This window comes from Macaca thibetana, chromosome 20 (assembly GCF_024542745.1).
Source record: "Macaca thibetana thibetana isolate TM-01 chromosome 20, ASM2454274v1, whole genome shotgun sequence".
Classification (NCBI taxonomy): domain Eukaryota; kingdom Metazoa; phylum Chordata; class Mammalia; order Primates; family Cercopithecidae; genus Macaca; species Macaca thibetana.
This window is the reverse complement of record NC_065597.1, coordinates 35,845,417-35,863,254: the sequence shown is the minus strand read 5'-3', so window position 1 is coordinate 35,863,254 and position 17,838 is coordinate 35,845,417. Positions and strand designations below refer to the sequence as shown.

Below are 17,838 nucleotides of genomic sequence, written 5' to 3'. Positions count from 1 at the left end.
ACATTATGCAGTTTTATAATTTTTAGTGTAACTGTCAAACATAATTCAGAAAACTCAAGAAAAGAAGGAAAGTCTATTGTATTTACCTGTATTTTAGCTTTTATATTTTCTTCCTGATGTTCCAAGGCTCCTTATTTTACCATTTACTTCCCATTTAGAGAACTTCATTTAGCCATTTCTTTAGGGTAAGTCTGCTGGTGATAAATTCTATTACATTTCCTTCATTTGAGAATATCTTGATTTCCCCCATTCATTCCTGAAGGATACTTTCACTGGATATAGAATTCTGGGTTGACAGTTCTTTTCTTTCAGCATTTGAAAACAAACAAACAAACAGACAAACAAACAAACAAAACTGTACTGCTTTCTTCTGGCCCCCATGATTTAAGATAAAAAAATCTGCTGTTATGTTGTTTGCTTGCTTGCTTGCTTGTTTTTCCCCTTCAGGTAAGATGTCATTCTCTAGCTGCTTTCAGGACTTTGTCTTCAATTCTCAGAAGTTCAATTATTATGAATCTTGACCTGAATTTCTTTGGATTTATCCTGTTTGTGGCTCAGTAGATTTATACCTCTTGCCAAATTTGGCAAGTTTTCAGCCATTATTTCTTTCAGTGCTTTGTCATCTTCAGTCTCTCCTGTTCTTTTGGGATTCTGAGAACATAAATGCTGGATGTTTTATTGTAGTCCCACAGGTCACTGAGATTTTTTTTTTTTTCAGTCTATTTTCTCTGTATTGTTTACATGAGTTATTTTATTGTTCTATCTTCCAGTTCACTGATCCTTCCTTTGTCACTTCTATTCTGTTAAACCTAGCCACTGAGTTTATTACTTCAATTATTTTACTTTTCATTTTTCATATAGTTCTTTATATCTTCTATTTCTTTGCTGAGATTGTCTATTTTTTTTATTTGTTTCAAGCATGTTTATACTGCACATTGAAGCATTTTTATCATGGTCACTTTAAAAATCTTTGTCAGATGTTTCTAATATCTCTGTCATTTTAGCATTGGCCTCTATTGATTGTTTTTCATTCAGTCTGAGATATTTCTGGCTCTTGGTAAGAAAAGTGATTTTTTTAATTGAATCTTGAACATTTTTTATTAAGTGATAAGACTTCATATCTCATTTAAACCTTTTGCTTTAACTTCATTTCTTTAATGCCATGTCAGCAGGGGGAGGAACAGCACTTGCTTCTTACTGGCAAATGGAGGTAAAAGGCCAGATTTCTCACTGAATCTTTCTTGACACCCAAAGTGATTATGCAGGTTGGGGGGAGAGTTCCTTGTTTCTTCCGGGCAGTGGCAGGAGCTCTGGCTCCCCAGGTGGTCTCCCTTAACACTTGGGTGGCATGGTTTTATTACTGCTGGCTGATAGTGAAAGTCCTGACTCTCCACCAGACCTCCTCCTACACCACCCTAGCAGGGAAGAAAAGAGAACCTCATTACTGCCAGATGGAGATGAAAGTCCATGCTACAAAGTTCCACAAGTGATCTTCACCAACACAAGGTTGAATGGAAGAGGAAGAGGAAGAGCTGGTCATGCAAGTTCTCAACTTGGCTCGATCTGACACTACCCTGATAAGGATGTTGGATGCCTTATTACACCCTCATGGAGGGTAGAACTCAAAGCCCCCCACTTGACCTTTGTTGACATGACTGGGGATGGGACCACAGTTTTTCCAATAATATTTGGTTGGAGTATAATAGCTACCATCTAAAAGTTTTCTGTGTTGCTAGGCTTTCCCTTTCCTGGTACTTCAGCCAGAGATAGTATGCTTTTGTTGGGGCTTAGCTTTTCTGTGCCCATTGGTGTTTCTGGCTTGTTGACTTCTTCAATTCCAAGTCTGGGATATATGACATAAAAAGAAAGCCCAGGGAACTCACCAGTATGTTAAATCTTGATTCCTGAGATCCTAAGTCTGTCTTCTTTCCACTTTTCAAAGTCTTCTTATACTTGTGTTATAAATACTGTCCAGGATTTTAGTTGTACTTATTAGGAGGAAAAGGGGAATGTGTAACTACTCCATTTGTCCAGAAGCAAAAGTCACTCACAGCCTAACTTTAAAATTTGAATTTGTTGCCAACATAAGTTTTCAAATGTGAGAATTCAGATATATGGTTTCTCTTGAAAAACTGGAATATCTGGCAATATTGGACCCACATTCCAGAATGGAAGTAAATGGCTAGAGTTGCATTGTCCAATATGGTAGCCCACTAGCCGTATATGGGCTGTAAAAGTTTAAAATTAACAAAAATTAAGTAAATAAAAATTTTAATTCCTCAGTCATACTGGCCACATATGACTAGTGATTACTGTATTAGATAGTTCCGCTACAGAACACTTCACATTTCCACCATGAAAAACAGGAAGTTCTTCGCACAGCACTGGATTTGAGTGTAATGGGAACATGCATGTCCTAGTATGCCATATCCTTACCACGTGATAATATATTAGGTCATGTCATTCATTTACCTCACCTGCTGGAAAATTTGTATTTATAATCCCTAATCTACAGAGTAAGTAGGATTTTTGACTTATGGAGATGCAGAGGTAAGCATTCCAGATGGAAAGCCCAGCGGGAACAATAAGGCAGGTGGGAGCTGTGGCCCTAGAAAATCAAGGCAGTTAGCTTTGGACAGAGATTAAGAGAGGAATAGGGAAAGAAAAGCAACGTAGATATCAAAGACTCACAGAGAGGATATAATAATAGTCCCCATTTTGCCTCCAACTAGTTGTGTGGCTGGGCTAAGAGGAGACCTTGCCAATCTCACCTTGGATCACTCGCCCTTTTGTTCTCTGAGCCCCAGCTTACACTGGCTCTCTCTCAGCTCATTGGATGTCCCAAGTAACTTCCTTCTTTAGGATCTTCACATTGCCTAAGCCTCAGCCTGGACCACTCTGCACCCCAAGTTTCAACCCTACATGCTGGGCCAACTCCATTTAACCAGCAAACTCCCCTGGCCATTTGTACTCATAGCCCCACATTCAAGTCCATGGCACTCATCACAATGTGTATTTATCATCAACTGGAGTATGTACTTATCTATTTCTCTCTACCCTGCATTTAGCTGTGAGTTTCATGAGAGCCAGGACCATGATCATCTTTGTCCACTGCTGTATTTTCTGAATAAGCAGAGTGCCTAGCACAGAGTAAACACCAGAGCAAACATTGATTGCTAAAGGTATGAAAGTTCTTCAGACCTTAGTTACTGCATCAGCAAAATGGGGGCAATAGTAACAACTGCCCTTGCATTACAAACATATTAGGAGTATAAAACAAGATAGATGATTTTTACATTTAAGACCAGAAAGCTATAAACATTTTTATTATCGAATGGAATGGTGTTAGTTAAATAGTAGCCAACTATGAGACTCTCTGGTGGCCCTGTTAGATGGACACAGTATAGAACTCAGGAGCTTAGTTGTAAGCTGAGGTCCCAGAGTTGTTAGAAAGTGGCTGGACAGCACTGCTATGAAATTTGCCCTCATAGTACCCAGTTGATTACTGGATGTTTTGTTTGGCACTAGATCTACTAGCTTTTATTTTAATCTAAAGCCTGATGGATTTCATTCCAGAAGGAGGTACATTTTAGGTCTTAGCTAATTACTTCCAAGTCAATCAAAGAGCACCAAACCTTCTGGGCCTCAGTTTCCCCATTTGTTAAATAAGAATAATAATTGCTGTTCTGTTTAACTCATACGTTTGTAAAGATCATGTGAGACAACTAATGGGAACACAGCTGACAAATTATAATGCACTGTGCAAATGTAGGGTGTTCTTATTTGGAAGTAGTATTTGGGCTTCTTGCCCTACAGTGCTGTGTTTACAGGAGGATTGGCCCAAGGCCAACAAGGGTTTTACCATTAAAGAGTATTCAATCTGAGTGACACAGAAAGAATTCTGAGTGTTGACCCCCAACAAGGCCAGAAAGATAAGAAATGCATTGCAATCTTTGCTAGCTCTATTCCAACACCTGCAGACCCTGCCTGGGGAGGCCTTGGGGCAGTGACTGACCTAATTCATAGTCAGGTATCCGGTGCTTTTCCTTCACCACCTGCAGCTAAGAACTTCAAAGGTAGAGCAGAATGATCCCAAGAGGGGTGGACCAACTGAGCCCCACAATTGGGCAAAGCCTTTTCTTTCATCTCAGCGTCCCTGCCCCGACCTGGGACAAGGTGAGGCTGGCATGTCAGCAGCATTCACCTCTCAGTACAGCAGAGGGCACTGGTGCCTTCATCTCAGTCCACACCCAGGCCCATTCTGGAGGGGCGAGTCCTCCTGTGCATGTGTGCAGGTCAGGAGCATACGCCAGGCCCTCTGATACCTGGGAAAAGCACTCCCATCCTCCTCCTCCACCCCAGTGACCACCCCCAACCCCACTGCAGCCAAAATACATACTCACATGTAGGCATAGAGACCTGCAGGCATACACATACGCATATATGCACAATTACATGCGTACACACATATACACACGAACACACATGTGGATAGACACAGTAGGGAGTTTTCAAGTGAATCCCTACAAACTACTATAGCTTAAGCCATTTAACATCTATATGGAACAACAACAACAACAAGACAATTGCCTCAGGTTGGAAAGCTTGAAATTTCTTTTTAATTACGCAAAGAGATGAGTCCATTCCACCAGACAACCAGGAGTTGGTGCAATCAAGTGACCAGGGGGCTGCAGTCTAGAGATCAAAGAACCTTTTCTAGCCCTAACCAACTGTACCACAGTCTGATGTGACCTGAGGTCAGGTACTACCTTCCTGTGCTCCAGTTGTCTCTAACATGAAATAAGGACATTGGTCTCAACATTCCATGCACACTTTAATCTCCATGGCTCTGTTCTCCCCTGCTTCCTTCATCTTCCAAATCACAGACAGGGGAGGTGTCCTGTCTCCGCTCTATTGCCCAATCCCTGAGAAACAGAAAGCACAAAGCCAGCTGAGCTAGAGGAGCTCCCTTCCTCCCTTCCAATGGTACTTAAAATGACTTTAGGCACCGATGGCGTATAGGGCATCATTTTAAGGTGTATGGGTTTATTTGACTAAATTAGAAATCAAGAAAGAGGTCAAAAATGAAGTCAGATGATGATTTTAAAGGGAACTGAGTTCATTCTGTCTTTTGCCTCGGGTAGGTGGGATCCCATAGGAACCTGAGCTTCTGGGGAGATTTGGAGCTGGGGTATTAAGCCTGTAGTTTTTTTATTCTAAGAAATAGGTTTTAGAGGGATGGGCTAGAGAACCAGCACCAAATTTCAGCAAAATTATGAGGTCAGTGACATTTCTGTTCTGTGTTCCTTCCTCCCATTGAGGGCACCTTCGTGTCCCATTTTCGAGACAGCCATCCAATGGCTTCGTGGCAGACACAACTCCCTCCTGACCACTCCCAGGCTCTCTTCCCACCCCCGGAAAACTGCCCTGGTTAAGTGCAGATCTCTAGATGTCACCTGATTTCAATGTAGGAAAGTGGATTTGTGTCCCGAAAAACCACTTCACTTCAACAAAATAGGTAATGCTATCTATGAGGGGCCAGACCTATGCTAGGAGACAAGTAGGGCAAGATCTTGCCCTCAAGGGACTCCATGAGTGACATTCAACTATGTTCCTCCCTGCCTCCATTCCCTGACAGTTCAAAGCTGTGAACATGATTCTTTTAGGTGGACTTGAGATCCCAGTTGGCTTGAGGCCTGCCCTTCAACCATCCTCAGTCATCCAGAGGAAGCATGTGTCCTGGCAATGCTCATTCTCCACCATCGCCTTCAAATATTGAACATCTGAACCCAAGAGCTCACCATGTCTTCTCCATTTCCGATCACAGAGTTCAAATGCCCAGCTTATTGATAATGCACTTGGAAATCTGTTTTCTTTCTTCTCTAAGGGAATTGTGTAAAATGTCCATTTCCTCAAATCAAAACATTTCCAAGAGAATTAGCCAATTTGTTGACTTATTAAAAATAACAGCATTATAAGGGAAGAGATGGCTTGGACTCTGCAGGAGAAAATCAGAAAATTAATTCTTCACAGATTCTTAACTTTCGAAGCACACAGTAGTCCAGTGTGACGGAGTAATTGTATGCTCCTCTGTTTTGCAACTGGGGCAACTAGAGTTCCCCCGTGTCACCCAAAAGACCCACATAGGCATATTCCATCATTGCTGAAGGTTTGAGAATGGTGCCTATCTAACAGGGTGCCTGTCCTTGATCATTACCATGGTGACTGTTTTAATATGTCTGAGTGTGTCTGGGAGGACTGGGCAGTCACACCCAGTGACTCTGTCCCATGCATGTTAAATGGGAAGAGCCTGGGGTGTCAAGCTGTTCATCTGAGCCCCCTACAGAGGACATGACCAGACATCAGGAGAGCAGGTTCTACTCCTAACAAGCTTTCTGCCAGTGGAGCTCTGGGAGCAGAGCCAAGCACCTCCCGCTCCAGGTCTCAATTTCCTCATCTGTAAAACTATGACTTTGGCTTGGAAGCAGGCTGCTGTTGAACCAATTCTGAACCATAATAAAGTTTTCCCTGAAATGAGGAAAGATGAGGCCTGCCTAGTGAGTTCCTCTCAAAGCCATACGTATTCAGTTTTAAAAACTGTCCTTTATCTTGACCACAGGTCTTGCTTACAGATAATGTTAAAATTTCACTTTAAAAAAGTAAACAATCGTGCAAATAAATGATAGTTGAATTCTGTTTTGTTTTTAATGTCTTAACTTGGCAAAATTAAAAGTTGGCCAAAAAAACAAAAACAAAAACAAAAACCAGCAAGTCCTTGTCAGTCCTCAAAATATCTTTAGAATTATACAGGTCTATGAAATTGAAAGAACTAGGAACCACTGGGTTGGATGGTCTCTAAGCTCCCTTCTGGCTGGGATTCTCACTGTGTCTGCCACACCTGTTGATGGAAAGTCCATCACGGCCCTTACTAAGAAAAGTAGTTGTCCATTTTTCAGTGTTTTAGTGGTTCTCAACTATGGCTACACCTAGGTTCACACAGCAGCCTTAAAAAGAATATTGAATCCCCAGCGTCCCTCACCCAAATAAATGGAATTGGAGTCCCTAAGAACGCAGCCCAGGAATGGGCACTTGGTTAAAATCTCTCCAGGTAGTCGCACAAATGTGCAGCTAGGAATAAGAACCACTGACTGAGGACCAGGCGCTGTGGCTCACAACTGTAATCCCAGCACTTTCGGAGGCCGAGGTGGGTGGGTCACCTGAGGTCAGGAGTTCAAGACCAGCCTGGCCAACATGATGAAACCTCGTCTGTACTAAAAATATAAAAATTAGCCAGGCGTGGTGGTGTGTGCCTGTAGTCTCAGCTACTCAGGAGACTGAGGCAGGAGAATCACTTGAACCTGGGAGGCAGAAGTTGCAGTGAACTGAAATCATCACTGTATTCTAGCCTGGGTAAAAAAAACCCACTGACTGAGATGTTCACAGGCCTGAATGTGTAACAGAATAACTTGGGGGAATTTGATAAAAATTCAGATTTCTAGGCTCTACGCCAGACTTACTAAGTCAGAAACTCAGAATCTCTAGGGCCAAGGCATCTCCATGTTTGCAAACTTCCCAAATAAGTTTATTGCAGTCAGGCCTTAGACTGATATTTATAAATCACAGGTAGCTAGTACATGTTAAGTTGGGGGGTCTCATCACTGCTCCTCTATGCTGTTTTTCTGACAAAAGGGTCAATCTGAAATATCAACATCTAGGAGTTTTTCATTTCCCCACAGCATCCTCCATTGGAATGTCTCTGTCTAGGAGTCCAATAACTTCAACCAGCCCATTTCATCTGAATGAATTTGAATTGAAAGAAGGATGAGTAGGTAATGCAGAAAGAGGTAGAAAAGTGCCAGAAATACGGGTTTCTCTGTCACTCTCTTGCCCTGCCTGGCTCTAGATATGCCACATACTTGAGCTGCTTCTCAGGAACGGTGGCCATGACATTAGACCATCCACAAACCCTCTTGCACAGATCCGCAGGTCCCCTAGCACAATACAGCTAGGCCACTGGCCATCAAGGGTAGAGGTAAACTCCCCATGAGAGCATTCATGTTAGACCATTGCTCAGCATATCCAGAAGTGAAATGTTCAGCAAAGCTTCAGCTGTCTACATTCACATTTTTATCAGCTTAAGCTTCCCTTTGAGATGCTGAGCTTTGTTTGCTATGTTCCTAAGCAAAGCCCAAAGGAGTTGGAAACCTTCACAAAATAATATTAAGCATCCAAAGGCTTTTGCATGAAAGAAATGGTTGAGACAAGATCTACTATAAAATAGACTAGTGACAAATGACAGCAAAGAAATGCATCCAGAGCATAAAGACTGTGCTTATGCCTCCAAATCTCCATGAAATGCTCATGAGAATAGTAAGGGTTGGAATCCAGGAGGAAATGCTACATCTAAAAGGCCTCCAATCTAAAGCATCAGCCCTGCATGTCTGCCCTTCCTTAGCCCAGCCTCCCAGCCCAGATTTAAGATATGATTGTTTTTAAAAGGGAGTAACAGACACTGAGCTGGCTCCTGAGAGGATAAGCATTGAACACATGCATTCATTCATTCATTCATTCCATAGTAATGGTAATAGTCAATATTTATTGAGCCCTTATTGTGTAAAAGACACTAATCACTTTTTACCTTTATTTTTATGTATTTTTAATAAAATAAAGTTTAATAAATTTATTTAATAAAACTTAATAAAATAAAGACAGGTTCTCTCTCTGTCACCAGGGCTGGAGTGCAATGGCATGATCCTAGCTCACTGCAGCCTTGAACTCCTGGGCTCAAAGGATCCTCCCACCTCAGCCTTCTGAGTGGCTGGGACTACAGGTGTGCACAACTACGCCTGGATAATTTTTTTAAAAAATTATATTTGTAGAGATGGGGGTCTCACTTTAGTGCTGAAGCTGGTCTCAAACTCCTGGGCTCAAGTGATCCTCCCACCTTGACTTTCCAAAGTGCTGGGATTACAGGTATGAGCCACTTCACCCAGTCAACACTACTCTAATCACTTTAAATGTAATAATGCATTTGCAATTCACAAAGATTCTTTAAGATGGGTACCATGATTAGCTACATTTTGTAGGTAAAGAAACTGAGACACAGATGGCTAAGTCACTTCTACAGGAACACACAAGAAGCACCTGTAGGAGTCAGGGCCCAAACCTAGACAGCCTGGCTCCAGGAACATGTACCAGGCACTGAGCCAGACATCTGGGGATACAACGGTGGGCGGCCGTGCAGAGTGCCAGGATGGTGAAAGGTTAAGTTCGAGGCCAGGAAGGCAGTGGGAGGGTTGTGGGAGGTAGATCTCCCACTGATCCACCAGTGGCTTTTCCCCTCTGTAGCCTGTTCCTCTGTCTGTAAAATGTGAGGGTGACCTAAATATTCTCTAAGACATCCTTAGATCAAAAGGGATCAGAAACATAAAGTAGTGGACTAGGCTGTGGAACACAGTGGACAGGAGTTTCTGTATGTGTAGAGAAGGAGTGGTTTAAAGAGGGAAAGCAAGCCCCTGAAGAAAGATGGAAAGATCCACTCTGTCCTGCTCTATAATCTGGGGGACGGGGGCAGGGGAGGCGGAAAAGGAACCACCCAAAGCCTCCTTCTCTATCATCTGGGAAGCTTGTGCACAACCGACGAGAGAGGGCAAAGCAAAAACAAAAAAAAAAAAAAAAAAAAAAAAAAAACAACAAGAATAGCTTTTCCTCTGCTCCCTGGTGAGTTTTCCTTTAAATGATGTATCAGCTGTCACTATAAAGGGAATTAGAGACACAGGGAGTTTGAGACAGGAACTTTGCTGGTCATTTCAGTGTACATGTTCCCAACAACCAACAGCATCAAATATTCATCCCCATCTGAAAGCAACCCTGCCAAGGCATCAGAAAAGTGCATTTGCTAAATACCTAAACATCTGGACAGCAGCCTTTCCAGAGGAATCAGAGCCAGAGAGAGCAGAGTCAGAGCTCAAAGTGACAGCGTAACTAGCTTAAGCAGATGAAAGGACAAAGGTAGCCAGCCCTGCCATTGAGTGGGGCAGGCTGGTACGAGAAGAGACTTGGCAATGAGCCCCCAGTTTACAGCAATGGCCTTGGCTAACAAACAAAATGTGTTGGTCTCTCCATTTTGCTCCAAGGTCAAAAATGAACCTCCTGTTCCATCTTTATCCCAATCAAACAATCTGATTCTAGGCCACTCTTTGAGCTTGGCAAAGCACAACCAACACCCTTCATGATGTGCTGCACTTTTGCAGATTAATTTGGATCTGTTCCCGTGACAGCAATCAGCATGGGACCTGATGCTTTTGGCTGAGCATACTTTACAGCTCCTGGTAGCACCAACACCATGAACCTCCCTCTCTTCCCCTCTCTGACTCTCTTTATTTTTGTTTCCTCTCTCTCTAATAAAGCTACCATGAATTTCTTTAAAACGAATATTTTTAAAATGCTATGTTCTAATAGGTAAGCATGGTACTATATGGCCCAGCAATTCCACTCCCAGGTATATATACCCCCCAAAATTGAAAACACACGCCCGTACAAAAACTTGTGCACAAGGGTTCATAGCAGCATTCATCTATTAAAAGAGCTCAAGAGTGGAAAAAACCCAAAAGTTCATTGATGGATGAAGAAATAACAAAATGTGGTAATTCCATACAATGGAATATTATTCAGCCATTAAAAAAATGAATTACTGATATATGCTACAACATGCATGAACCTTGAAAACATTATGCCAAGTGAAAAAAGCCAGTTCCAAAAGACCATATATTGTATGATTCCGTTTGCATGAAATGCCTAGAATAGGCAAATCTATAGAGACAGAAAGTAGATTTGTGGTTGCTTAGGGTTGGGGTGACGGTATGGGGGAGTGACTAACTGCTAATGCATATGAGGTTTCTTTTAAATGAGAGAAAGATGTTCTAAAATTAGATTGTGATAGTGGTTGCAGCACCCTGTGAATATACTAAAAAACATTAAATCATATACTTTAAATGGGTGAATTGTATGGTGCATGAATCATATCCCAATAAAGCTGTTTTAACATGAATATATTCCTTAAATATGCTTTATAATGCAATATCATAAAGCTTACAAGGCATTTAGCTGAACTACATTCTTACACAGCCCTAGAGAAAGCAGAAGTGAAAGTTCTGATTATCTCCTTCCTCCTTTTCTTACTGCAGAGAGATGTTCTCACAAAAGTGGGAAATAATTGCCTAATACATTTCACCTCACATTTCAATCTCAAGCAGATGAAAATCAGGTGTTTTTATAGCTGCAGAGGTCCAAGTAAATGATCACGGTTTAGCCAAAAAGAAGAATGATGGAAACTGGATACACCGAAGAGGTTTTTTTGACATGATATGATAAAATAGAAATATAATCAGGTACAGAAGTCTCACTCTAATGAACAATAGAAAACAGGAGACAATCTTTGGTCCTGTATTGTTAGATATTTGCCTGCAAGAGGCAGAGGAAGTGTCCTAAGACTTCAAGATTCTTCTCTTCTAGTCACACTTCCCTGAGGCAGGGACAAAGGGTTCAGCTTGCCTCCCAGAGCTACTGAGATGGACAATGCCGGGGACCTAGAAAACCCTCGGGTTCTGTCTTCATTGTGACCCCCATATTCCCTGGCAGGATCTCTTTCAGATTGCATTGGCTATTTGGTGCCATTGGTGCTATAGAGCCTTGGCTGTATGACCCTGGGAAGGTTGCTTGACTTTGGCAGTGTTCAACTTCTTAGCAGGAAATTAGTTCCTGCCATGCCACCTCTGAGGCTTGTTCTGAAAGTTAAGTGAGGCTGGGCATGGTAGGTCACACCTGTAATCCCAGCACTTTGGGAGGCCAAGGTGGATGGATCACCTGAGGTCAGGAGTTCAAGACCAGCCTGAGCAACATGCTTAAACCCCATCTTCACTAAAAATACAAAATTAGCTGGGCGTGGTGGCACATGCCTGTAATCCCAGCTACTTGGGAGGCTGAGGCAGGAGAATTGCTTGAACCAGGGAGGCAGAGGCTGCAGTGAGCCGAGATCACACCATTGCATTCCAGCCTGGGCAACAAGAGGGAAACTCCTTCTCAAAAAAAAAAAAAGGAAAGGAAATTAAGAGAAATCATGATGGGAAATGCTTTGAAGACTATAAAATACTTTTCACATGTAAAGGTTTGTTCTAACTAATCTGCATCTTGAAACAACGTGAGTTTTGGCCATAGGGCATTAACTCTCAGATGTGAGGGTATCTGTGGTCACATGCAGACCATGCCACTGCAATGTGGGAAGACCCATCAACATTCAGAAAAGCAGAGCCTCTGAGAACCAAAGAATATTGAAATCAAGAGGAACTTAGAAAGTACCTGAATCAAGGGTCCCCAAACCCTGGGCCATGGACTGGTACTGGTTTGTGGCCTGTTAGGAACTAGGCCGCATAGCAGGGGGTGAGCAGCAGGGGAGCAAGCGAAGTGGGGCTCCACCTCCAGTCAGATGAGCAGTTGCATTAGGTTCTCACAGGAGCACAAACCCTATCGTGAACTGTGCACGCGAGGGATCTAGGTTGTGCGCTCCTTTTGAGAATCTAATGCCTGATGATCTGTCACTGTCTCCCATCACCCCCAGGTAGGACCATCTAGTTGCAGGAAAACAAGCTTAGGCTCCCACTGATTCTACATTATGCTGAGTATGTAATAGTAATAGAAATAAAGTTCTCAATAAATGTAGTGCCCTTGAATCATCCCTAAACCATCCCCCACCCCCATGCCATCTGTGGAAAAATTGTCTTCCATGAAACCAGTCCCTGGTGCCAAAAATGTTGAGAACTGCTGATCTAGTAGTCCTTACTGGTACTTAAATCTTCTGCCTAACTATGTTGACAAATAATTCAGAGTCAAATCAATGGACTTTGTGTTCTGATCAACTTAAGCACCGTTTTTTCTACTTAGGAGGCAGATCCCAGCAGACCCACCTGAAAGACTCAACTAAATTAAATCCAACAAATCATTTGTGCGCAGACTTGGGCTAGAAATTGGAGGTGGATGCCTGCTGTGTTGGAGCTTCTGATCTGGTTGGAGAAATAAACTTACGTATTTGAGTCAATCAGAAGACAATTCGAGGCAGTGTTTAAGCCAAACACCAGACGGCATGTAGAGTCCCTGTATTAGTTTCCTATGGCTGTTGTAACAAATTACCACATACTTGGTGGCTTAAAACAACACAAATGTATTCTCTTACAGTTCTGGAGGCTAGGAGTATAAACCATGTTTTATAAGGCTAAAGTCAAGGAATTGGCAGGGCCGGTTCTTTCTATACGCTTTGGGGAGAGAATCTGTTCCGTGCCTCTTCCAGCTTCTCGTGGCTGCCAGCCTTCCTTGGTGTATGGAGGCACCATTCCAATCTCTGCTTCCCTAGTCACACTGCCTTCTCCTCTTCTGCAGTCACAGCTCTCTCCGCCTACCTCTTCTAAGGACATTTGTGATTACATATAGCACCACTCAGATAATCCAACATAATCTCACCATCTCAAGATTCTTAATTTAATCACATTTGCAATGTCCTTTTTGCTATATAAGGCAACATTTGCAGGTTTGGGAGATTAGGACCTAGATATTTTTGGATGCCACAATTCAGCTTATCACAGTCCTCAATAGCACCAATGGTTGGTCGGGTGCGGGGAGCAGTGGGGATAAATCAATTTTGACCAGGAAAGATGGTTTGAGGATAACGGAGTTAGGATCAACTTAAACATGGACAGAATTTGATCAGGAAGAGAGAAAGAAGAGCACTACATTGATCAATAAAAATAATGAAAATAATCAATTAGGCTGGTATTAAGCATCATTTATGAGTTCATATTTGTGCTAAGTCCTTCAATCTGTAGGGAGATCAAATTCCCGAACACTTGGTCTCTGTCTCAAGAAGCCTTTAATGTATTAGGAAATGAAACATATATGTGCATAAAGCAGTGAATATACCACTCAGTGCTTTCCACTGGGAAAAAGAGTTCAGTGTAAGCTGTGGTCAGCACAGCCTCACTAGGAGAAGGGGGCCTTACATGGGTCACCTACTCTTTCAAACAGCCAGTAGGGGTGGGGATGGGCTGAGGAGGATGAAGGCTAAGAGGGGGCAGGAAGCTTGGCAAGAGGCAGCTCACCGGAAACCTTATCCAGCACAGTTACAGTAGAACAGTGGGACTGAAGCCAGGCTCCAGCAAATCAGGAGAAAATGGATGGGTAAGAATTGGAGGCACAGCAAGAAAGAAGGGGAGAAAAATAAGAAGAAATGGGCACTCTTTCTAAAAAGAGTGACCAGTCAGAAAAAATTAGGGGGTGGAGTTTGGTTTTGTTCAAGAGAAGAGAAATCTGATCATACTTGAAAGAGAAAAAGAGGAGGAAAGGGTAAAATCAGAAATCCTGGAGAATGAGGTGATATTCGTGAACTGCAACTTGTAAAAACATCTTTGGTCTGGCACACTGTTCTCAGGATGAGGAAGGTGGCTGAGAACACAGCTCCAGGGTTAACCCTGAGGCCACCTCTCCCCTCTTCATTGGTCCATTGGTGAGGGTAGGGGGCTGCATCCTGCTGGGTCACTTTGACATTTCCCTAAAGTTTGCAGGATTTATTTAGAAACACATTTTAGCTGGCAATAGAGGTAAGGGAGGTAAGAATTATCCCTCTAACTATTTCGGGCCCCATTCCAGTACTAATGAGGTATCAAATCATTAATAGGTGGAGAAGCTTGTTAGCCTTGGCTTCGCGTTTTTGTTGATAGTGAAATACTGTCCTTAAGCCTTCTGTCTCATTTGTTAGCAATGTCCACCTTTTTCAATTCTCTCTAGGCGACAAGAAGGCATGGTATCAGAGGCAGAGAAAAAGGGAGGTGAGCTGGAGGGCAGACAGGTAGGTAGGTGTTCTATGATCTCTGCTGAAAGGATGAAACTTAAACATAGAACCCCTAAACCTTTGGCTCTCAGGTCATGAGAATATTTCAACTCAATTGAACAAGGATTTATTGGGACCTGCTGTGTGCCCGCCACTCTGCTGGATGTTGACACAACATGGTTACGATTTATTTCCTGGCCCTTATGGAGGTCACGCCTTTTGTGGGAGGTAGAATGAAAACAATTACATCCATCAAAATTTCATTCTTCTGTATGCAACACAATCCTGAAAAATAGGGAAAGGTATTCAGGGCTAGTTGGGAACACTGTCATTCTGAACAAAATCAGGATTTGTGGCATGAAGAAAGACAGGAAGGGCCGGGCATGGTGGCTCATGCCTGTAATCTCAGCACTTTGGGAAGCCAAGGTGGCCAGATCACCTGAGGTCGGGAGTTCAAGAGCAGCCTGACAAACATGGAGAAACCCTGTCTCTACTAAAAAATACAAAATTAGCTGGGTGTGGTGGTGGCGCCTGTAATCCCAGCTACTCAGGAGACTAAGGCAAGAGAATGACTTGAACACAGGAGGTGGAGGTTACAACAAGCTGAGATCGCGCCATTGCACTCCAGCCTGGGCAATAAGAGCAAAACTCTGTCTAAAAAAAAAAAAAAAAAAAAAGACAGGAATAACACAGATTTAGAGGGCACTAACCGGTCTTCCAGAGCAACCAACTCTAATACAGTTTAAGGGGGCTGTACCCAAAATAGGAATCAAGTGATATGGAAGCATAAGGAAAGGAGAGATTAATTCTCATACTGGGGTGGATAGGGGGCACCTATTATGGTTGACAGAGACATTTTTTCACCACGGAATTTAGACTTGAGCTAGATTTGAAGAATTATCAAACTTTCACCAGGTTAGGGAATAGGATGCCCCATGGATTTGGAACTAAGAGCACTGAGGTGGGGAAGTGCTTGACAGATTTAGTGAATGGCAAATACGGGAAGAGAAGAGGTATTGGAGGCTGTGGCACATGAGGGTAGAGAGGAATTTGAAGGGTATGCAATACCATGCTGAGGAGTTTTAACTTCATCCTGCATACAATAGGGAGTCGTAGAAGATTTTTTTTAAGTAAACTAAAGAGACAGTAAATATATCAGTTAGCTATTGCTGCCTAACAAATTACTCCAAAATCTCAGTAGCTTAAGGCTACTCCTAACATTTCTTTCTCGTTTACAAGACATGGCTATTTATCTTCTATCTTTGATCCTAGGGAGGATGATACTTTTTTTTTTTTTTTAGACAAAGTCTTGCTCTGTCACCCAGTCTAGAGTGCAGTGGCACGATCTTGGCTCACTGCAACCTTCGCCTCCCGGGTTCAAGCAATTCTCCTGCCTCAGCCTCCCGAGTAGCTGGGACTACAGGCACCCGTCACCACGCCCCACTAAGTTTTTGTATTTTTAGTAGAGGCGGGGTTTCGCCGTATTAGCCAGGATGGTCTCAATCTCTTGACCTAGTGATCTGCCTGCCTTGGCCTCCCAAAGTGCTGGGATTACAGGAGTGAGCCACCTCACCCAGCCGGCAGGATGATTCTTTGCTAGAAAAGAAAAGCTTAAGAGAAAAGTGGGGACCTGCAGGTGGCCACGCAGCAAGTATCATGCCAGAGCTGCCACTGAGGTCAGAGGGCATACCTCAATTCCTTTGATTCTTCCTTGATCGCTTTCACTGACAGGTGTCCATCTCAGCCATACTCTTGACATTGATTATTTTTTTCCTCATTTTCTCATTGTCTGTGGGCAAACCTGGTCTCATCAAGTAACTTAGCTTCCTCAGTTACACAGATGTCTGCTTCTCTTGTTAGACACACAGGGTAAGTACAATAAAGATTTCTTGCCTTGATTATCATCTTTTTTTCCAGTTACTTTGCCTGTATCATAACGTCGAGTGTTATTTACTAATTTCTCCCACCTATGGAGCACCTGTTAGGAATTAGATTCAGCAGCCAGGACATCTTGGAGAAACAGCAACAGGCTGCTCCTATGCTCTCTGGGAACACCGTGTTCATCAGGCTGTCTTGGTGTTTCTGAGCCCCAGTGTTTAATTTATTAACTACTCTTCAGTTTGGTGATGGGGAAGAGACCTAAAATTAATAGGTCCATGCCCTATAATTGATTTTACACCATTCTAAATGGGTTGGGATCAGTTTAAAGAAGGTTTGGAGATGGGTTCTAATCCTTACCAGGCCACTTACTAGCAATAAGTTACCGAAGTCACTTAATATTATTGAACTAGCTTTTTGTGTGTGTAAAATGGGGATAATGATAATTTGCACTACACAGTGGCTGTTGGGGTCAAATAAGATAAAGTGATATAAATGTTTTGTAAATAGTACTATGCACAGGCACATTATAAAAGTTTTCCAGGAAGCCTACTACCTTTCCTTATATCCTAATTCCTTACCCCTTAAATCTCAATCAGAACGATCGTCATCAAAGAGGTCTTCTCAACAAGTCGAATCCAATCTAGTCTGACTTCAAAGTACTAATATTTCTTGTTCTTTCTAAAGCAAGAAAAAATATGATTTCAGGTTATGCTTCTTTCAAAAAGAGAAGTTTATATTTTATATGGCTTTCCATTCCCAACACCACCACATATGAGAGGGATATTGACAGACAGCCAATTTAGAGGAGAGGGTTCAAGATGGCATAGGTAGGTGATTTGAAAGAGCAAAGAAAAAACAGGAAAAACGAAGACTATTTTGCAACTAGAGGTATGATGATAGCTAAGGTCAGTTTTTGAAAGGACCACTGTGAACCTGAAGGGTCAGGTTTATTTGTTTTTGTTTCAATTTGTTTTGTTTTCTATAGGCCCTTGTCTTAACTCAAGTTTCCTAGGAAACAGAGAGCCTGAGGTAAGGTTTAAGGGTTGAGATTCTATTTGAGAGGTGCAATCCCAAGGCAATGA

The 17,838-nt window shown here is 42.4% G+C and overlaps 2 protein-coding genes and 1 long non-coding RNA gene across 10 annotated transcripts in view; 2 read left to right on the top strand and 1 right to left on the bottom strand.

Moving 5' to 3' along the window:
* LOC126943900 (metallothionein-2) overlaps positions 1–17,838 on the top strand; it is an 894,508-nt gene that overhangs the window by 313,526 nt on the left and 563,144 nt on the right. Inside the window, exon 1 of one of the 5 annotated variants that reach the window (XM_050773143.1) lies at positions 14,562–14,565. The exons of the other annotated variants lie outside the window; for them this stretch is intronic. The gene's annotated coding sequence lies outside the window, so the exon portion shown is untranslated. Of the gene's footprint in view, positions 1–14,561; positions 14,566–17,838 lie in introns of those variants that run through there. 5 annotated transcript variants of the gene reach the window in all.
* The window catches only part of MT3 (metallothionein 3), an 892,117-nt gene that overhangs the window by 332,271 nt on the left and 542,008 nt on the right, over positions 1–17,838 (top strand). The window lies entirely within an intron of this gene.
* The window catches only part of LOC126943937 (uncharacterized), a 198,248-nt gene that overhangs the window by 44,916 nt on the left and 135,494 nt on the right, over positions 1–17,838 (bottom strand). The gene's annotated exons all lie outside the window — the stretch shown is intronic.